Here is a 19,526-nt window from a genome sequence, read left to right as displayed (position 1 = left end):
AAACGTGTTTACTAATATCACTCAGCCAGATAAGAGTGGAGAATGTTCTAGAACTTGCTGCTGGTATTGTACTCTCAAGAATAACCTACTTTTATGGATTCAGTTGTGCCCCCCCCCCGCCCCAACCACTCCCACACACCCTGATTTATATGTTTGACATCCCATTCTGACTGTATGTGGAGGCGGGAACTTTAAAGAAGTAATAAAATTAAATGAGGTCACACTACAATTTGTGTTCTTAAAGAAGAGAAAAAGGTATCAGGGATGCACAGATTACAAGAATCATCAAGAAGACAGCCACCTGCAAGCCAAGGAGGAAGGTCTCAGGATTAACCCAACCTGCCTGAACCTTGATCTTGGACTTTTAGCCTCCAGAACTGATAAATAAATTTGTGGTTGAAGCCACATAGTCTGTGGTATTTTGTTAGGGCAGCCCTAGCCCACTAATACACCTAACATATTGGCTATATTTCATAGATATAATATTATTTCTTTGACTTTGTTTCTTTTTTTAATCTGTTTTTGGGCTGACATGACTCCATGCTTCTAGCGTATCTTCTTTGTTTAAATCCTGTTCTGTGTCTTGTGGTGCCCAGTCTGCACTCACAGATGCTTCCTACCCATTTGGTTCCATGGCTCTTGCCACATCAATGTTCAAATGAAAGAGCTAGCTAACCAATTCTTTACTTTTACTACAGAAAAGTAAAAGAAATATGGAACAGGAGTTTGTGATCAAAGAAAATAAATACCAGGCTTGTATTTCAAAGGGTAATTATGGATAACTATTTTGATAAGGACAATCATTTTATTTAACATTTCTTTTTGTAAGTTCTCTATAAATATATTAGATGACTCACAATTCCTTACAGAAAATAAGAAACATGATAACAAACCATTTATAGGTATAGAGTCCTGAGAACCTGGCAGAAGATAATGCATCTGAATCAGGTACAGACTACTAGATATAATATGAAGGTCCTTGGATAATATGTAAGGGATTTTGGACTTTTGACCTGAATATAGTAAGGTGTTAGTTCCATATGATATCAATGAAGTGGTATGATCTTGGGTGCATTTTAGAATTACCTTTGGCAGCAATGTGGAGGATTTAATAGATGGCAATAAGACTACAGGCCAGAAAAGATAAGCATCTATTGTCCTTCTGCAGAGTAAAAGTTATGAGTATTAGGAGATTTGAGTGTTTCAGTTTTTAAAGAGGGGTAATCAGCAAATCTGATACCAGGAATAAGTGAGAAGAGAACTAAAAATAATCCTCAGGTTCCTGCATGGACCACTTAGTGAATCATAAAGAGAAAGTAAGTACCAAATATCTTTTATCACATGAAATAAGAATGTTCTTATTCTACCATGCTTCAAATTCCATATTGTGTTATAGAATTTCTAGACTAGGAAAAAAGTAAAAGAAATTTGTACAAAAGTTTAAAATATGGTAAGAGTAAATAATATAAAAACACAATAATATATTTAAATATAAAAATATTTTGTTACATAAACTTGATATTGTTAGTAAGTTTTATAGTTTTCCAAATCAAAATTTTATAAATTTTTTTTAAAATATATTTTTTATTGATTTCAGAGAGGAAGGGAGAGAGAGTTAGAAACATCAATGATTAGAGAGAACCATTGATTGGCTGCCTCCTGCATGCCTCCTACTGGGGATCCAGCCCGCAACCCGGGCATGTGACCTTGACTGAAATCAAGCCCAGGACCCTTCAGTCTGCAGGCTGACGCTCTATCCACTGAGCCAAACCAGCTAGGACAAAATCTTAGAACATACTAGTACATAAAATTATCAAGCAGAAATTATATTTAATGCAGGCTCAGTAAAACAGGTTTTACTGTTGTTTCCAAAGTACCTGATTTTTATTTAAATGTGAAAATATTTCCCAGTTAATATTCATAAAAATAAAGGCTTACCTAAAGTTGATATTTCAATATTGTAATAAAATGGAAACAAAAAAGAAAAATGCAAATTTTAGTTTTAAAAAAAAGAATGATAATTAAAGGCTGTAAGGGTTTAAACTATAATGAACCTGAATTACAAAAATGATTTCTGCTCAGAACTGGCTTATAAATCTATTAAATATTTTCGGAAGATTATTCTGTCAGAGCTGGAGAAGAATAAAAGATATGAGCACTCAAAATTACAGCTTTGCAATATCAGGGTAATTTTGATCTGATATATTTCTTTTAAAATTTTTCCACAAAAGTTTTTTTTTTCATGCTGAAATTATTCTAAATGATATGGTTCTTATTAGCAGTGACCTCAAGGCCTTGCAATGGTATTAGGCAAGTCAGTTATATCCATTATGTAGAACAGTGATTTTCAACCAGTTTGCCGCAAGAATTTTTAAAACATGCAATACCTGACCATTTAGTCAGGGGCTCTGACCTCTTTTCCCTTAGATTGTCAGAGTAAAACATGACAACAGGCAATATAATAGTAGTTTTCCCATGTGAATGAATAAAAAATGTATCTTTTTTTTTCTTTTCAGATCGGCAAAAAAAGTAATATATATATTTTTTGGTGCACCACAGAATTTTAGTAATTAGTGTATATGTGCCATGAGATGAAATAGGTTGAAAATTGGTGACTTAGAAATATATAACATGATCAAGAGGAAAGTTTAAATCAGACTTTCCCATGTGAAGATATCTGGTTTTGCTATAGTTTTAAACATTAGATTACAATTAGTATAATACATGGTTTCTGTATTCAGCACTTGCTTCATCCTTTCCTTCATCTGTTAGACACAATTAGACAATGTGTACTAAACAGCAAAACTGTAAAATATTCAAGAATATGCATTGCTTCATATAAATTATAAATGTTAAAGCTTGATTAGTTCACTTTAGGTTAATGCATCTTGACAGTCCCTCTGTAAATCTGATAATAATAATAATAATAATAATAATAATAATAAGTAAATCACCCTAGAACAGTGGTCGGCAAACTCATTAGTCAACAGAGCCAAATATCAACAGTACAATGATTGAAATTTCTTTTGAGAGCCAAATTTTTTAAACTTAAACTTCTTCTAACGCCACTTCTTCAAAATAGACTCACCCTGGCCATGGTATTTTGTGGAAGAGCCACAATCAAGGGGCCAAAGAGCCGCATGTGGCTCGCAAGCCGCAGTTTGCCAACCACGGCCCTAGAAGATAAATAGCATAGAAAATAGTATGTTACCAGTTCATAGCCATTAAATATGGTGTTACCTATAACTTGTTCATATGGATTTTATAAAAAAATTTAAGACAACATAAAGTCTTAATTTTCAAGTTAAACACTTAAACTAAATTTAGGCCCCTAATTTAGTATTAATTTTCAATGCAAACATTTTTTCATTACATGTGACAATCTATATAAAATTATTTACAATGATAAGGTGCTTTATAAATATATTATTATTATTTCATTGTCAGCTAATATAGAAAAGGACAGCAGGTATAAAACAAATGCAGCCCAGCCAGTGTGGTTCAGTGGTTGAGCAAAGCATCGACCTGTGAACCAGGAGGTCACAGTTTGATTCCCAGGCACATGCCTGGGTTGAGGGCTGGATCCCCAGTGTGGGGCATGCAGGAGGCAACCAATCAATGATTCTCTCTCATCATTGATGTTTCTATCTCTCTCTCCCTCTCCCTTCCTCTCTGAAATCAATTTAAATAATGCAATAGAAACTGCTAACTACAATAGAAAATGCTAAAATAATTACACATATGTAAAATATATGAGTATATCATTGCAATGATTGTGTCCTTTTTTGTTTAAAGAAAACTTTAGTTAAATGTTCCTTATGGTTAAATGAAATATGCTAAATTTTATATGCAAAGACAGGTTCAGTACTAGCTAAAAATATTCACTAAATAAGCTTATAAAGTGGGTACATTCATTGTATAGTATATGTGACAGATAAAATGTTTAGAGATTTAATCCTATCGATTGTGTGATGCTTCAATAAAGGATTCAATTCTCTTCCACTTTGACAAAAGGGTTAGGATAAAAACACCTAAAACTGTTTAGATTTACCACTTACCAAGAGGTATGGGTTACCTTTCCTCACAAGTCTAATCAGCATCTACATAACTTTGGACTTGACCATTGGGTAATTGAAAATAACTCTTAGGGAAAAAGGAACTTGAAGTTCAGTGAGAGAAACTTATCAGGGAATGCTAACATTTGAATAGAAAGGTCCAAGGGAGTGATATTTAAATACAGGTTTTTGTGCTAAGATAACATCCATTCTCCAATCTACACTAATAAAAGAGAAAGATGCAAATTGATCATACCTCCATGACGCCCACCAGCCCATTAGGAGTGAGTAGGCAAATTAACCCAACAAAGATGGTGGTTTAATTTGCATATGCAGGCGAGGAGCGAAGACTGAAGATTGAAGAGGCTTGGCTTCTCTGCTGTGGCTGGAGTGAAGGCCTGGGTCCCAGGTGCCAGAGGAAAACTGGTGCCGGCAGCCAGGGGAAGGAAGGCCTATTGCATGAATCTTTGTGCAAGGGCCTCTAGTAAACATTATAAATATCCTAACTATTTGGAACCTATAAGCTCAATACCCCTTGCCCCTAAAAAAAATCTCTAGGAGCTAATGTTTCAAATAGATAGACAACTAGTCTTAGATCTTCAGGTGTAACCACATAGAAAGCAGAAACCTTATTTTCTTTAATCTGGCCATTTATTTTATTTTTTTTTGTTTTCCTTGGATTCAAACTGGCCTCACCCATCACCTTGACTTACCTACCTCCCTCTTCCTTGCTTAATCATTACGCCCTCAGGACAATGAGGTTCTGGTCAACATCTAATAGTTTTAGAAACATAATATCTTGGCCTCAGTTGTGTTTTAGCTCTGGACCGAGGAAAGCAGAATGATTCCACAGAACAAATCCTTGTGAAGTTGCATAGAGCAACTCCATGGCTGACATCAGGACCAGGTGTAATGATCAATTACTCCCTACCCTCGCACCAACCAATCAGGAGAGACCATGACCCTAACTCTATCAGTCACTATGATGAATGATATTTTTCCTCACATAATCTATCCCCTGGAAGCTATTGGGGAGCCATGTCTTCAAGCATTAGCTACCTGTGACTCTGGGCAGGGTGCCATCTCCTTAATAAATCCTTACGTTCTTGGCTGCAAACTCCTGTTCGTGTCTTACTGGGCTTTGGTGCACACAGGCAAATGGACTCCTTCAGTCTGGAAACATAGGGAGAAAAAAGAAAAAATAGTGCATGAGGTAGACTACTTCACCCAAGGTCATTGGGAAGACTACTCAGATAGCCTCACTTGGATATAAAGATAAAAGTAGATTATAGGGCATGTTTCGAACTTAAATAATAATACTTGTTTTAGAGACAAGCAACTACTATCCAGTCAGATATTTCAAAACATGATCCTTCTATGAAAAAAAAAAAAAAAAAAGAAAAGGTCAGGTGCTGATAAAGGTCAAAATTACCAATTGAGAAACACGATACAAGGTTATGAACATGCATAAGCTTGGCAATACAGAACTGGATTTTTCAGGTCCTGAAAAAATAATGAGATGTCCTTCAGCTTAAAGAATTATAGAGGACGGTGGTAGAAAAAAGTGAGAAGTGGACCTGCTGGCCACAAGACTGTGCAAGTTAATGGAGGGTTCAATCAAAAACAACAACTTGCAAATATAACAACACCATGGTCCTTTAAACAGATAAACCACAAACATTAATTTAGGATGTGTACCATAGATTTTCTAAGTTTGAGCTCTTAAAACCAGCTCTTTCACACCCATGTGTTCTAAAGAAAACCACTGGCACCTGGTCTTACAGCAACTTGCCCAGTTTCAACGTTACAGCTCCCTTCCATTAAAGCCTTCCGGGTTTCCCATAGCTCCTCCACAGAGCATTCTCTCTCGCTTCACCGAGCTCAATAATCCAATTACTTTTCAATACAAGTATGTTTCTGATGGTCTTTGGATTTAATATGATAACCCTTTGAAAGCTTAATTCACACTCAACTGGGGTAACATCGATATATAGAATCAATATTTCATAGTTAGGTTTTTATTGAAAGAAAGCCACACTGGTAAAATGTGACTTTCACTTTGAGTTCAGATTTCACACAATGATGTGTTCTGAAGTAACAAAGATGTCTTTAAGATTAGTACCAAGCTTTCAAACAGATAACAATTCATGTGCTCTTTCCCCTAGGGTTAACCATTTCCACTGTCACAGCACTAACAGATAATTATTTTATTGCTGAAAAATCCTGCCTCAGAGAAAAATGTCACAGGTAATTATTTTACTAACTGTTGCAGTTTAAGCTTTCAGAAATTACCAATATACAACCTGCACATTTGGGGAAAAAATAAAAATATATATTTCCCCAAAACTTAGCAATTTTAAAATATGATTATTTTCTGAGTTCATGAAACTTCACAGTAGTGGTGAACATTAATCTCTAAATCATTCTTTATAAAGTAACAAATAATCACACATTTTATATTGAATTTTAAGAATAGAAATACTTATTTTGTAATGAATTAAGATATATATATATGTATATATATATATATATATTATTTACATATATATTAAAACTGCAAGTTTGTTTTGTATTTGATTTTGGTTAGAATTTTAAATTTTGACATGATTGCATCAATTATCACAAACTAATCAGAAGCACTATTTATTCAAGACCTTCATTGGATTGTTTTAATTCAGAAATATTGAAAGTAGCTTGAAGAGTTGCTATATTTATGAATCTCTAGGATTCTGGACACCCATTTTGGAATTGAAATGATAGAATCTCTACATTCTATTAAGTGTGTAAATTCTAATCATGTAAATTAAGTTATGGAATCATCTTTTGTTGATCATAATAATTATAGTTACCATTTCCACAGATCTAGTAAATGGGTGTAATGTGAATCTGCACTCATTTGAAGGTTGTAAAAGTAATGCTAAAACAAATATGAATGTATGTGATTATAAGTTGAATTCAGAGCAAAATACTTATTTTGTATTTATAGGATTGTTTTACATTATTTAAATTGGTATAATAATAAAAATTAAGTAAATGTTAATATTTTAAACTCTACAACCCTTTTACACTTTTAAAGAATATTTTCTCTCAAAATATTTAAGATAGATTTTGATACTAAAAATTATAGGTGCTCTCTCAGCCTATTTTTTTTTTTTTACAAAACCTCACTTTTTATTATAATAAAAAATAAACATTGCAAAATGCATTGATAGGCTTAATTTTCTGTGTTTCAAATTGATCATTATATCTTCTCATTTATTTGTCTCCTTCTCTGAGATAATGTGTGACTTGATGAAATTAAAACAATACTCACCTTAAACTTGGTTGTTTTAAAGATGGTTTTCATTCAACCAACGTGCTTGAATTGTTTATTTTGGTTAGGCATCACTTTGACATTGATATCCAATCAATTAATATATGCTTTGACAGCTAATGTTTAAAAATAAACTAAAGTATTTTACATGAAGGTAAATAAAAAATTTCCTTCACTTTATAACACATATAATTTCACATAAGGCAAAAAAAATGCATTCTTAAATATTTTTGGAAGCATTATAGAGAAGTACTATATCTTCCTTTGAAAATGGCTTTGGGAAGAATATTTCTTCATCACTATATTCTGTTGCATACTTGGAAATATTTCTTACTATGCTTTTTACTGTATTATCCCATTCAATAAACCTGTACTTTCTAAAGACATACCAGCACTTCTAGATGTCCCTTTTCAGATAAACACAAATGTGCAATCATGTCATTTGGGGCAATACCATAAACTACACATGTGTAACTTAATTTCACCTTATATTTCTTATGGTCATTTTGCTAAGATCCCTTTAAGTTTCCATTAAAGCACTTGCTAATATTCTAAATACTAGAGTCTTAGAAAATACATTGTGATCTATAGAGATAAATGAATATTTTCAATCTATCATAATTTTACAGGTTTTAGTAAGTCCTTTTTTTCACATAAGCGCTCATTTTACTTTTCCCAAAAGCCATGTGAGGAATATTATAATGATCTCCAGTTGAAAGCAAAAATGATTAGATAGTGTGCAAACTTCAGAGGTTAATTCTTCACTATAGAGATGGAATAAAAACAAAGCCAATCTAGCTTCTGAGCCCATGTTGCTAACCACTCTATATACTTCCAACTTGTGAGTTGGTTGGAGTAAGTGGCACACTGACATTAGGGCACAAACCTTCTCATGCCAGATCTTTAGGATGCTTGTTTTGTTTAATTTTTTTAAAAAAATTATCATTTGAACCCTGTCCAGACTGTGAAACCCTACAACAAATAGTATAAAGTTGGGTTCTAGCTCCATTTTTATCTTTCTATGTTAACTTTCATACTCATGATTTTAGAATTGTTATAGCATCCACATGTTTCAGAAAGAAAGGAGAGACAGAAGTGCCTCTCCAATAGGAAGGCAAATACTCTCAGAAACCAATGAGCACTCTATTCCTTGACCAAAATGGTGCACATAGCAAATGGACCATTGTCTTCGACGGGCCAAGGTGCAGGAATAGTTTTAGATGAGCTCATGGTCCCTCTAAAACCAAATTAAGAATGGAAGAAGGCAATAATTGATGACTATTAGGCAATGAATAATGCCATGTCACAATTGCATTTAGTACTAGGAACACAGTAAACCCTAAAAGAAGCATACTTGCTATTATCTGGATAGAGCTCTGGTAAATGAGTGACTTTTATACAGGCAACTTATTTAAGCTTTAAAATCAATGGTCATATAATTTTCACAAAAAGTCATCAGGAATTATAACGTTGTCCTCCTTGTAATTATTTATAGGAATTTTAACTGGAACTCAGTAAAAATACATTTTTACATTTAGGCTAATAGGACCCTGTGATATACTGTATTTTTCTGTGTATAAGACACCCCCCACTTTTCCAACCCCAAATTAAGAAATCAATATTCTAAACATTTTGCTGGTTTTCCTCTTAAGGCCTTTTTCTTTTTTTGGCATCTTAAGGAGTTGTTCTTCCTGTTTTCTCCACTGTCTGATCATACACTCAGTGGGAGGAGGGCCAAATTGTCTCTCTGCAGCTCCATTCCCATGCTCTTTTGCATAGCTGATTACATTCAGTTTGAATTTTGCAGAGTAAGACAATTGCTTACTGGTATTTATCTTTTTATTTTTTTGACATCTTTATGGGCTCAGAATGCTCCAGATCCTGTTGCATCTGTACACTCTCCACCTCCAATTAAGGCATCAGCTGACCTCAGTAACAATAAGGCTCATGATTGGAGGAAGCCTGATTGACAAGGTGTGGGCAGCTATGCACCCAAGGCTCCCTACTTGGCTGCTTTCCATGTATAAGATGCCCCTTGATTTTCAGTCTAACGGTTTTAGAAAAAAAATAGCATCTTATACATGGAAAAGTACGGTAATTTGAGAAGCTTCATGTGATCCATGGCTAGAATACACCCATTACTTTTTCTCTAATTAGCACTCTTAGTTAATCACACTTTTGTGTTGTGATGTCATCATGTGTCAGATGCCTTATAGAGAATCAAGAAATAAATTGCAAAATTTGGTTTGCAAGCTAAAATTTCAACAAACAAAACATTTGCATTTGAGTGTGGAACAAAAGTGAATTTCTAGACACACTGATTACAAATAAGAAAATCAGGAAATACTATAAATTAATTCATTTTTTAAGTTGAATATTCTGTTTATTGATTATATATTTGTTGTGGTTACATAGAGAAAAAGGTTAATACAAACTGAGAAAGCAATAAACAGATTCAATCATGCCAATTATGAGCTAGATAACTTTGGCTCTTATCTACTGAAGGATACCCTCTTTTAGGATCTTATGATATTATCCATAAATTGGGAATGAATTGAGGAACATACATGTGCCACCCATTATATATGGCTATGCACATAAAACAATGTATATTATTTAAACTTCACATTCAGACACTCATTTTGTTAAAGAACAGGACTGAATTATTTAGAATTTATATCCATTTGCCCATTCTCATTTTAAGGAGTAGAAACATTAAATAATTCTTCATATTTAATAAATATAGATAGTCTATGAGCACAACCTATAGAGATTATGGGCATATACTTATGGTGCAAACAAATTAATGAGATACAGAGTAGAACAAAAGGAAAGTGGACATTCATGGTTTTGTTCTTTTAAAGAAAACATCAAGTAACAAGTTTCACTGTGGATCCATCTATTGATTAACTTTCAGAGGTGGTGCTGAGACATTGGCACATTAATTAAACTGTCTTAGACTTTGTTAATCATTCTTATCACTCAACTTGGTTTCTGTGAGAGTGTATGTATGTCTGCATAAGATTGTGGGTGAGTGGGTTCTACAGTAATAAGGATGAGTAGCTCTATTATCATGGTTTATTAAAAACTGAGACAATTGGAAATTATTACCTCTCCCTCCATTTTATTTTTCTGTTAGTTTTGCAATGTTATTTATCAACCATGAATGAATACTTGGTGGTTATTTCAATGTTTTTGTCTTCTGTAAGCAAATATAGTGTATTTACTTAAAATGTTTCTTTGTTAATATTCCAGTATGCCTGAGATAAACATACTTTGATTGATTCATTGAAAAAAATTTAAGAAATATAATGCTAAAAATAGAATTAATTTTGATGCCCTGAAGAATAGCTATTTTCTGTTATGTTGAAATGGATTAAATATAAAAGAAGTAATAAATTAAGTATGAATTATTTTATATCTGGAGGGGAAAAACGATAAGAATGTTAAAAAACAATTTACTGTTTTAGTGGATTTTGTTTAATATCCATTTTAGGTCTAGTTATTGATAGCATATTGTATCATGTGATTAAATCCAAATATTTTAAAGCTTTACAATAATTAAATGTGTATGTGAGAATGGACATTGAATATCATGTCAACCAACTCATTTTACAATTGAAAATACAGATACAGAGATTAAAGGCAGAGCTGAGAATAAAATACATGTCTGCTATGCTCTTTTCCAATATATTTTGACCTAAGAACATTTCTTTTACAATAATATGGAATCTTTTAGACCTCCTTAAGAAAATGTATTTCATCATTTTAAGTTAATATTATACAAAGAAATCCTTTTAAGTTAACTATATTTTATAATATATTTTAAAGATTTCATTACAATGTTTAAATTTAATCTTTAATGATACTTAGGGATATATTATGAAGACATGGTTACTTTCCTCAATTGTTTTTCCAGAATAAAATTTATGGTTACTTTCCTCACATTTTTTTCAGAATAAAACATATTTTCCCATTTACATTTTTCTTTCTCCAATTAAAAATAATATATTATTTAATTCAAAAATAGTAATAAATTATGTAATTAATTTAACAAATAAGAAAAGTGCTTTATATTTTCTCTCCTCTAAACTTGATCACCTCATACTTAGTTTCTATCATTGTTAATAGCCATTTCTATATATCCTTAGGTAAATATTAGACATGAAAAAAAAGTCATGGAAAATTGAAGAGTAAAATTTAAGAACCAATCTAGAATATTAAATAATTATTTAAAAATATACTCTAATTAAAGAACAAAGAGAAAGGAGAAGAGGATTATTCAGAGGCATAAGTTGTATAATAATTTACATTTTCTTGTCCACAAAATTCTGTATTTCACCTCCCTTCAAAATGGATTCTGAGCTTAATGCATAGTGAATGCATACCCATAAATGGCTCACTGTTCATCTAAGTAAAAGATGGCCTGAAAGCCAAATCTGTCACAACACCTGTTTGTGTACAGCCTACAAAAATAAAATGCTTTCATAAATGGTTCCATTACAAATGGCTATCTAAGTAGCTACATAATATCTTAAATATTTCCTCTTGGTTAAGAAGCCTAAAATATCTACTATCTGGTTATTTAAGAAAACATTTGCTGACCTTCCATCAAAAGGAATCAAGAGAATGATTTTCCGTCGAAACTGGTTTGGCTCAGTGGATAGAGCATCAGCCTGCGGACTGAAAGGTCCCAGGTTCGATTCTGGTCAAGGGCATGTACCTTGGTTGCAGGCACATCCCCAGTGGCGGGTGTGCAGGAGGCAGCTGATCGATGTTTCTCTCTCATTGATGTTTCTAATTCTCTATCCTTCTCCCTTCCTCTCTGTAAAAAATCAATAAAATATATTAAAAAAAGAGAGAGAGAATGAATTTTCTATGGAGATCAAGTTTGGATGATACGTGAGTAATTTTTCTACCAAAATTGGGAATTGTGTCAGGTGGGAAAATTGATCTCCATTATAGAGATGGACAACTACTTGACATTAGCAAACAATTCTAACAAATTGAGAAACATTCCAAAGTGTAGTAAACAGATTAATGTATTCCCTTAGATGTCCTTGGAGACACCACAGGTCCTAAAAACCTATTAGAAAGTTGCCTGTAATGCAAAGGGGACTTTGCAGGTGTAATTGTGTGGGTGTGTTGGGGGGGGGCAGGTAGTAAATTTTCCTCTACTCTCAAGGTTCTTTCAGTCTAATAATCAAATAGACATGAGAGAGATTAGCAAGAGAAAATAACCAAATTTTATACACACATAGGTATGGGAATCCCGCATTGTTGAGAGAGTCAGAACCACATGAGCACAGAAGTTCAGAAATAGAATAGGGGGTTATGTTCTGAATTAGGATGAAGCACTGTACCTTGGGGCATCAGAAGGCAATTGCAGGGAGAGAACATGTTCAATAATGATCAGTTTGTCCTGCCATATAAATAGGTAAAAAGTCATTTCTGATGATCAATCTTTCCATTGCCAGGCTCTTAATTTAAATTCTACTAGACAGTTATGGGGGAAGTAGAAGTTTCTCTTGAGCCTGAAAAGTAGCAGTTGCCTTTAGTTAAAAACAACCTGCATACCAGTGAGGCGTATTCTGAATCCCCAGATAATTAAGAATACGACGGACCTGGAGAGGGTCCTGGCTTATCTAGATTGGCCCAATCTAATCACTTGAGTCCTTAAAATGGAGAATCTTTCATGGGTGAGTTAGAAAGATAAAAGGAAAGTCTGATCAGCATGGTTCAGTGTTTGAGCATCAACCTATGAACCAAGAGGTCACGGTTGGATTCCTGGTCAAGGCACATGCCAGATTGTGAGCTCAAAGCCCAGTGTGGAGCATGTGGGAGGCAGCCGATCAATTATTCTCTCTCATCATTGATGTTTCTATCTCCCCCTCTCTTTTCCTACCTAAACTCAATAAAAATACATTATTTTAAAAAAAGGAAAAATGAAAGAAAGAGAGATTTGAAGTATAAGGGAAGTTGGCCTCATAGTTGCTGGCTTTCAAAATAGAGAATGGAGGAAGGAAGATAGAAGCCAAGAAATGTGGGTGTTCTACAAACTTAAAATAGTCTTCACTGACAGCAAGTGAGGAAAGAAGGATAAGTCCAACAAAGTTAAGGACTGAACTCTGTCCATGACCTGAATGGGCAAGGAGACCATTCCCAGCCCAGAGCCTCCCAGAAGGAGCACAGCCCTGCAGCCACCTAGACTGGAGCCCTGTGAGACCTGCATCATACTTCTGATCTCTAGAACCCTAAGATAATAACTCTGTGCTGTGGGAGGCCTTTAAGTTTTTGGTATTTTTGCTAAGGCATCAATAGGAAACATATACACATAATTAAAATTTTCGTACAAATACATGTTAAATATATGTATGGATAAACTAGCTAAAACAGTATGGGCCTGTGTGTGTGTTAAGGCATTCTTCCTGAATAAGTGACATTTAGACTCCTAATTTAAATGTGAATTCCCTTTTAAATAAATAAAGAAGGGCTGTAGAGAATTCACTCCAGGGATTGTTTGAGTGCCCTAGGTCCGTGGTCGGCAAACTATGGCTTGCGAGCCACATGCGGCTATTTGGCCCCTGGGGTGTGGCTCTTCCACAAAATACCATGGCCTGGAGGAGCCTATTTTGAAAAAGTGGCATTAGAAGAAGTTTAAGTTTAAAAAATTTGGCTCTCAAAAGAAATTTCAATCGTTGTACTGTTGATATTTGGCTCTGTTAACTAATGAGTTTGCCGACCACTGCCCTAGGTAAATGGCTGAACATTACACTTTCCCAGAACTAAAAAGCAACTAGTGTGGCTGACCCAACTGATTATCTATAATAATAAAAGCATAATATGCTAGTTAGACCAGACATCCTTCCAGATGTCTTTCCTTCTGGACAAAGCCACAGTGGAAGGGGCCGAGGCAGAAGCTCCCAGCCATGGTGGTGGCGAGCAGGGACTGGGGCTAAGGCCCTTGCACAAATTTCATGCATCGGGCCTCTAGTCTATATATATAAAAGTCTAAGCGACCATTCGACTGTTCAACTGTTCGACTATTTGACCGGTAGACATGACTCACACTGACCACCAAGGGACGGACGCTTAACTCAGAGGCATGGAAACATGGAACAGTCTGATGAATCTCAGAGGGAAAGGGGTAGGGGGGAGGGCAGGAAGAGATTAACCAAAAATCTTATATGCATACTAGAGGCCTGGTGCACAGATTCATGCACTGGTAGGGTTTCTGTACCTTTTATCCCTTCCTTCATGTGCTTTCATAATTATCAATTTTTATGAAAGTTGGGCAGGGGGCAGGCTGGAGGGGGTCAATGGGGGAAAAAGGGGAACATATGTAATAATTTAAACAATAAAGAATTAAAAAAACAAACAAAATAAAAGTCCCATAAAGATCAAAGCAAAAAGAGAAAGAAGAGTAGGGTAGAGAATATATTATTATCATGTTTATGTTGCTTTTTAATAACTTATTTGCCAATAGAATTACATAATGTAAATGCTAAGTAGAACCTGAGAAATAATTTAGAACAGTCCCTCTTCATGTAGACAAGAAATCAGAAGTAGAGAATACAAAAATGGACTTTGCCAAAGGTTATGTTATTAGTTAATGTCAGTCTGGTAAGAAACTGCTCTTCTGATTTCAGTTTTGGTGTTTTATTTCAGCCAGTTGTCTATCTTTCTACCTCTTTTTAAACTTCCTGTTAGCACATATTCATATCTTCCACCCATTCCTCCAGTGCACTGTTGTTGTTTTATTGTTAAAAATTAAGCAAAAATTATTCAATTTAGTCTCTACAACATTGCTTCTTTGATCTCTTGTGGCAATTTGTTAATTCAATAAACATACACATTCAGTCTTTCTCACCTACTAAGTGAATTACTTTGGGGTGCAATTATAGAAGAGGAAAAAAAGATGCTTGCTCTAAATGTTGACTGAAAGAAAAGAACTAATCTTTGTAATTAAACTGAATTTTTTTTCTACGAGTTTGCTTCCTCAGACCAAGGCTTCCTACTGCTAAAAGGGAAATTTCCTTAGAGGTATTCTGGGGATCTGAAGTCTTGTCTCAGATGCACTGGGACACGCAGAGTTCTCCACGCATGGCCCCAGGGACAGCTTTGCTTTTGAACAGATGCTAATGTTTCATGCAGTTTAGCTATAGATATGGTAATGAAACAATTTTATTTAACTTTAGTCTAAAAGGGAGACACAACCTGCGCCACTTGATAATGTTCAAATTGAAACTGCCTTAAGGGTAGGAAAATTGACACAGTCTAAAGTTGTTTAAAATTTACAAAGTACTTAAAATGTCATTTTGGGAATAAAAATGGTCTTCACTTTTATCTGTATTTGATGAGAAGTTTTAATCATTTTAACCATATTGTAATTGGTGTGGCAAAGACAAGTGATCTTGTTTTATTGGCTTTCTGTTTGTGTATATCATTTTTGTTTCAAAGGAGCAATGTCTGATAAGAAGCATGCATATCTTAAAATGATCAGATATCATAACTGAGGAACTGCAAAGTATCACAAGAAGTGACCTTTTCGATGCAATTCTTTATAAACTGGTTCAGGGAGAAGTGTACCTTGTTGGATTTGTGGTTTTGTGACTGATGTTCACATTCCTTGGATCAGGAAATAGTGAATATAGACTGTCCTCCAAAGTTGCATTGCTTTCTTTTTACAGCACTGGCTAAATCAAAGCATCCAGAAAAGATCTTGTCAGTGAAAGGAATTCTAGGGACAAAATAGGCATGTTTAGGGAGTCTTAGAAATAAAGAGGGTCCATGGGGGAGAAATGCATATGTGAAGGACATCGGTATCTCTGGCCTGAGCAATTAAAGCAGTTATAAGGCAGATCAAAAGCAGCCATGACCTGAGCAGCTTGGAAATGCCAAAATGCTTATCTTACTTGTACGAAGGCTAGAAAAAGGCCACAGGATAAGCGGGGAGGAAGACAAACTTTCACAGAGGATAGTGAAATGCTGACAAATGGCAGAAAGAGAAAAACAAATTTTCACAGGAGATACAGAAATGTAACAAGGGGGAGAAAAAGAGAGGGACACCACGTGGACTTAGAAACTGATACTATGTAACAAAATTACCAATGAGGAGAGCATGGGGGTCCTAAATTAATGAAAGGTCCAATTAGGAAGGGTCAGGTTCCAACAAAGAGCTGTAGCATAAATAAACTGGAGACAAAGAGGAATGAGAGAGGATTCTTTTTTTATTTTTCCTGATGGAGAGAGAGAGAGAGAAGATGCTTTTCCCATTTGGAAGCCCCTCCCCAGAGGGTCTCCTTTGGGGACATCCCTGCCCAGATGGAGTTTGTATCTGCTTCCAATAAACTTTGACATTTTTATTAAAGAAATCTGTTAGTCCATGAATTCATTCTTCATCTTTGTTAGACAAGAGCCCCTGAGAAGAAGTCTATACTCTGAACCCCATGTTTTATCAGTTATCAACTATCATGGCTACAGACCAATTGTAAGGAGACCAAACAGGCTTTTATTATATTACTAGAGGCCCAGTGCACAGATTCATGCACTGGTGGGGAGCATGACCTGCAGAGATCGGCCAGCTGTGGGAGTAGCCACTCATCCTGGTCAGCCAAAAGGCACTCCCACTGTGGGAGCACACTGACCACCAGGGCGCAGCTCCTGCATTGATCATCTGCCCCATGGGGGTCAGTGCGCATCATAGCAACTGGTCAACCAGTTGTTCTGGTAGTTCCGCCACTTGGCTGCTGGGCTTTTATATATATATATATATATATATATATATATATTTAATATTTTTATTGGTTTCAGTGAGGAAGGAAGAGGGAGAGAGAGATAGAAATATCAATGATGAGAGAGAATCATTGATAGGCTGCCTCCTGCATGCTCCCTACTGAGGATTGAGCCTGCAACCCAGGCATGTGCCCCGACTGGAATCAAACCATGACCTCCTGGTTCAGATGTCAATGCTCAACCACTGAGCCATGCTGGCCAAACCCAAACTGGCTTTTAAAAAGAACTTCCAATTTTCTTTATTTGGTACCAAATACTTAATGACCTATTCATATTTATAGCCTAGTTTCCATTAGCTTCTGATTGTGTTCCATCAAATACTCAGATTTCTACTGTTTGCGAGTGGTGGTGATGTCTAAATTTTTCTGGGTCATATGAATCAGCAGAGGCTCCTGAGAGGGCCCGGAGGATAGGATTTGATTATATTGTAATAAGGAGAACCCTGAGGAACAAACTTCATTTTAATATGGAAACTGGTAAAACAAACAAAACAACAGATGGCACTCTACCAGGCAAACATGAAGAGTTTAAGGAAGGTATTATTATGTATGTTGGTGGCCAGGGTTAGGGCAGATCATGAGAGATGTTACTATTCCAAGGAAAGAAGGGTTAAGAGGTAAAATATGGTTTAACTTAAAGAAAGAACAGGAGCTGGAACTTTAGAAAGGCTGACAGATAAGAGCTTTAGACCTCTGTAGAGAAACAGAGCCACTGGTCACCTTGACCTTAAACCAGCCCTTCTCTCTCTTGCCAATTCTCCCATTAGTCAAACTTGGTAAGTCCAGAGATCAAGGAATCCAGTTGATTTAGTCCATATATTTAGTGTCTTAATTATTCCTCAGGATGGAGAAAGGGTGGAGACCAGATCTTGGAGGGAATTGAAAATATTCTCCATAGGAGGAATATGATTTTACCACTCTCAGAGTTTCACTTTTTTTTTCTCTCTCTGCTCTATTGTGTTATGGAAAGAATTATATGTTTGGACACTTGGAATGAATAACTGATGCTTTTTCCCTCTGGGGGTTCAGCTTGCCCATGGAGAGTGTATTCTGTGTTTACTGTGCTGGTCTCCATCAGTAGGTATCCTGGCTAAGTCTGCCTAGTTCTGCATTAGAGGGTGCGTTTTGTTTTCATGCTAGTCTATATCCTTCTACCTGGATTCATCCACAATAAAGGAAACATTTTTGTCTTGATATTAACTGTTTATTTTATAGCTTAGCATGTTCATGATCTTGGGAGAAAAAACACAATACTCTGTGTTGGGGGTCATCTAGGGTTCCCAGCCCATGCAAGTTACTCTACGTAACACTCCGCTGCCTTAATTACTTAGCCTTCTCAACAGAAAATGTAACCCGTTTTCTTCTTTGCTAGCAGAACTGAAAAATGGTTTGCCATGGGCTCGAAATAAAGCAGTGACAGAGATACGCAGTCAGCATTGTTTCCCCACAGGCACAGAGGAGCTTGTAATGTCTGCCCTGAGATGGCTCCTCTGTTCCATGCAGAGTGGCTTATCTTGCAAGCATCATCACTAGGAGGAAGTGTGGTAGTCTGAGGAAGGCAAGGGACAGACCATAATATGAACCAATTCCTAAAATATTGGAAAAAACTTAAAAATATGTTCAGAAATATTTGGAAAGTGCTATGGAGCAGATGATTTTTTAAAAATATATATTTTATTGATTTTTTTTTACAGAGCAGAAGGGAGAGGCATAGAGAGTTAGAAATATCAGTGAGAGAGAAACATAGATCAGCTGCCTCCTGCACACCTCCTACTGGGGTGTGCCTGCAACCAAGGTACATGCCCTTGACCGGAATTGAACCTGGGACCTTTTAGTACAAAGGCTGACGCTCTATCCACTGAGCCAAACTGGTTAGGGCAGAGCAGATGATTTTTACTAATAAAGTGTGTGAAGGCTTAGGTATCTCTTATTTACCTCGCCTGATATTCTTGTATTGGGTCAGAAGCAGGAATCTCATCCAGCCCAGTTCTGTTCTTGCCTGTTATGGGGCAAATAATTTAAAAAGTCATATTTATATGTCTCAATTAATCTTTAATATTTGGTATAGTCCTACATTTTTCTCATTTTGAAGTTTAAATGGTATATTGTGCACCCTTTTTAACTATAGGATCAATTAATTTTGTCAAAAATGCATAGACCCATGTAACTATCCACAACATTTAGAATATAGAACTTTTATATTATCTCAAAAATGTCCTTATTTCTATTTCTAGTCCATAGGTCCCCATTCTGAGGCCTGGCAACCAGTGAGCTTCTTTCTGTCACTATAGGTTGGCTTGGCCTGTTTTATAATATCATATACATGAAATAAAGTTGTACAAAATTTTTTTGCCAGCATCAGCA

This window comes from Eptesicus fuscus, chromosome 3 (assembly GCF_027574615.1).
Source record: "Eptesicus fuscus isolate TK198812 chromosome 3, DD_ASM_mEF_20220401, whole genome shotgun sequence".
Taxonomy (NCBI): domain Eukaryota; kingdom Metazoa; phylum Chordata; class Mammalia; order Chiroptera; family Vespertilionidae; genus Eptesicus; species Eptesicus fuscus.
This window is presented reverse-complemented; position numbering follows the sequence as displayed.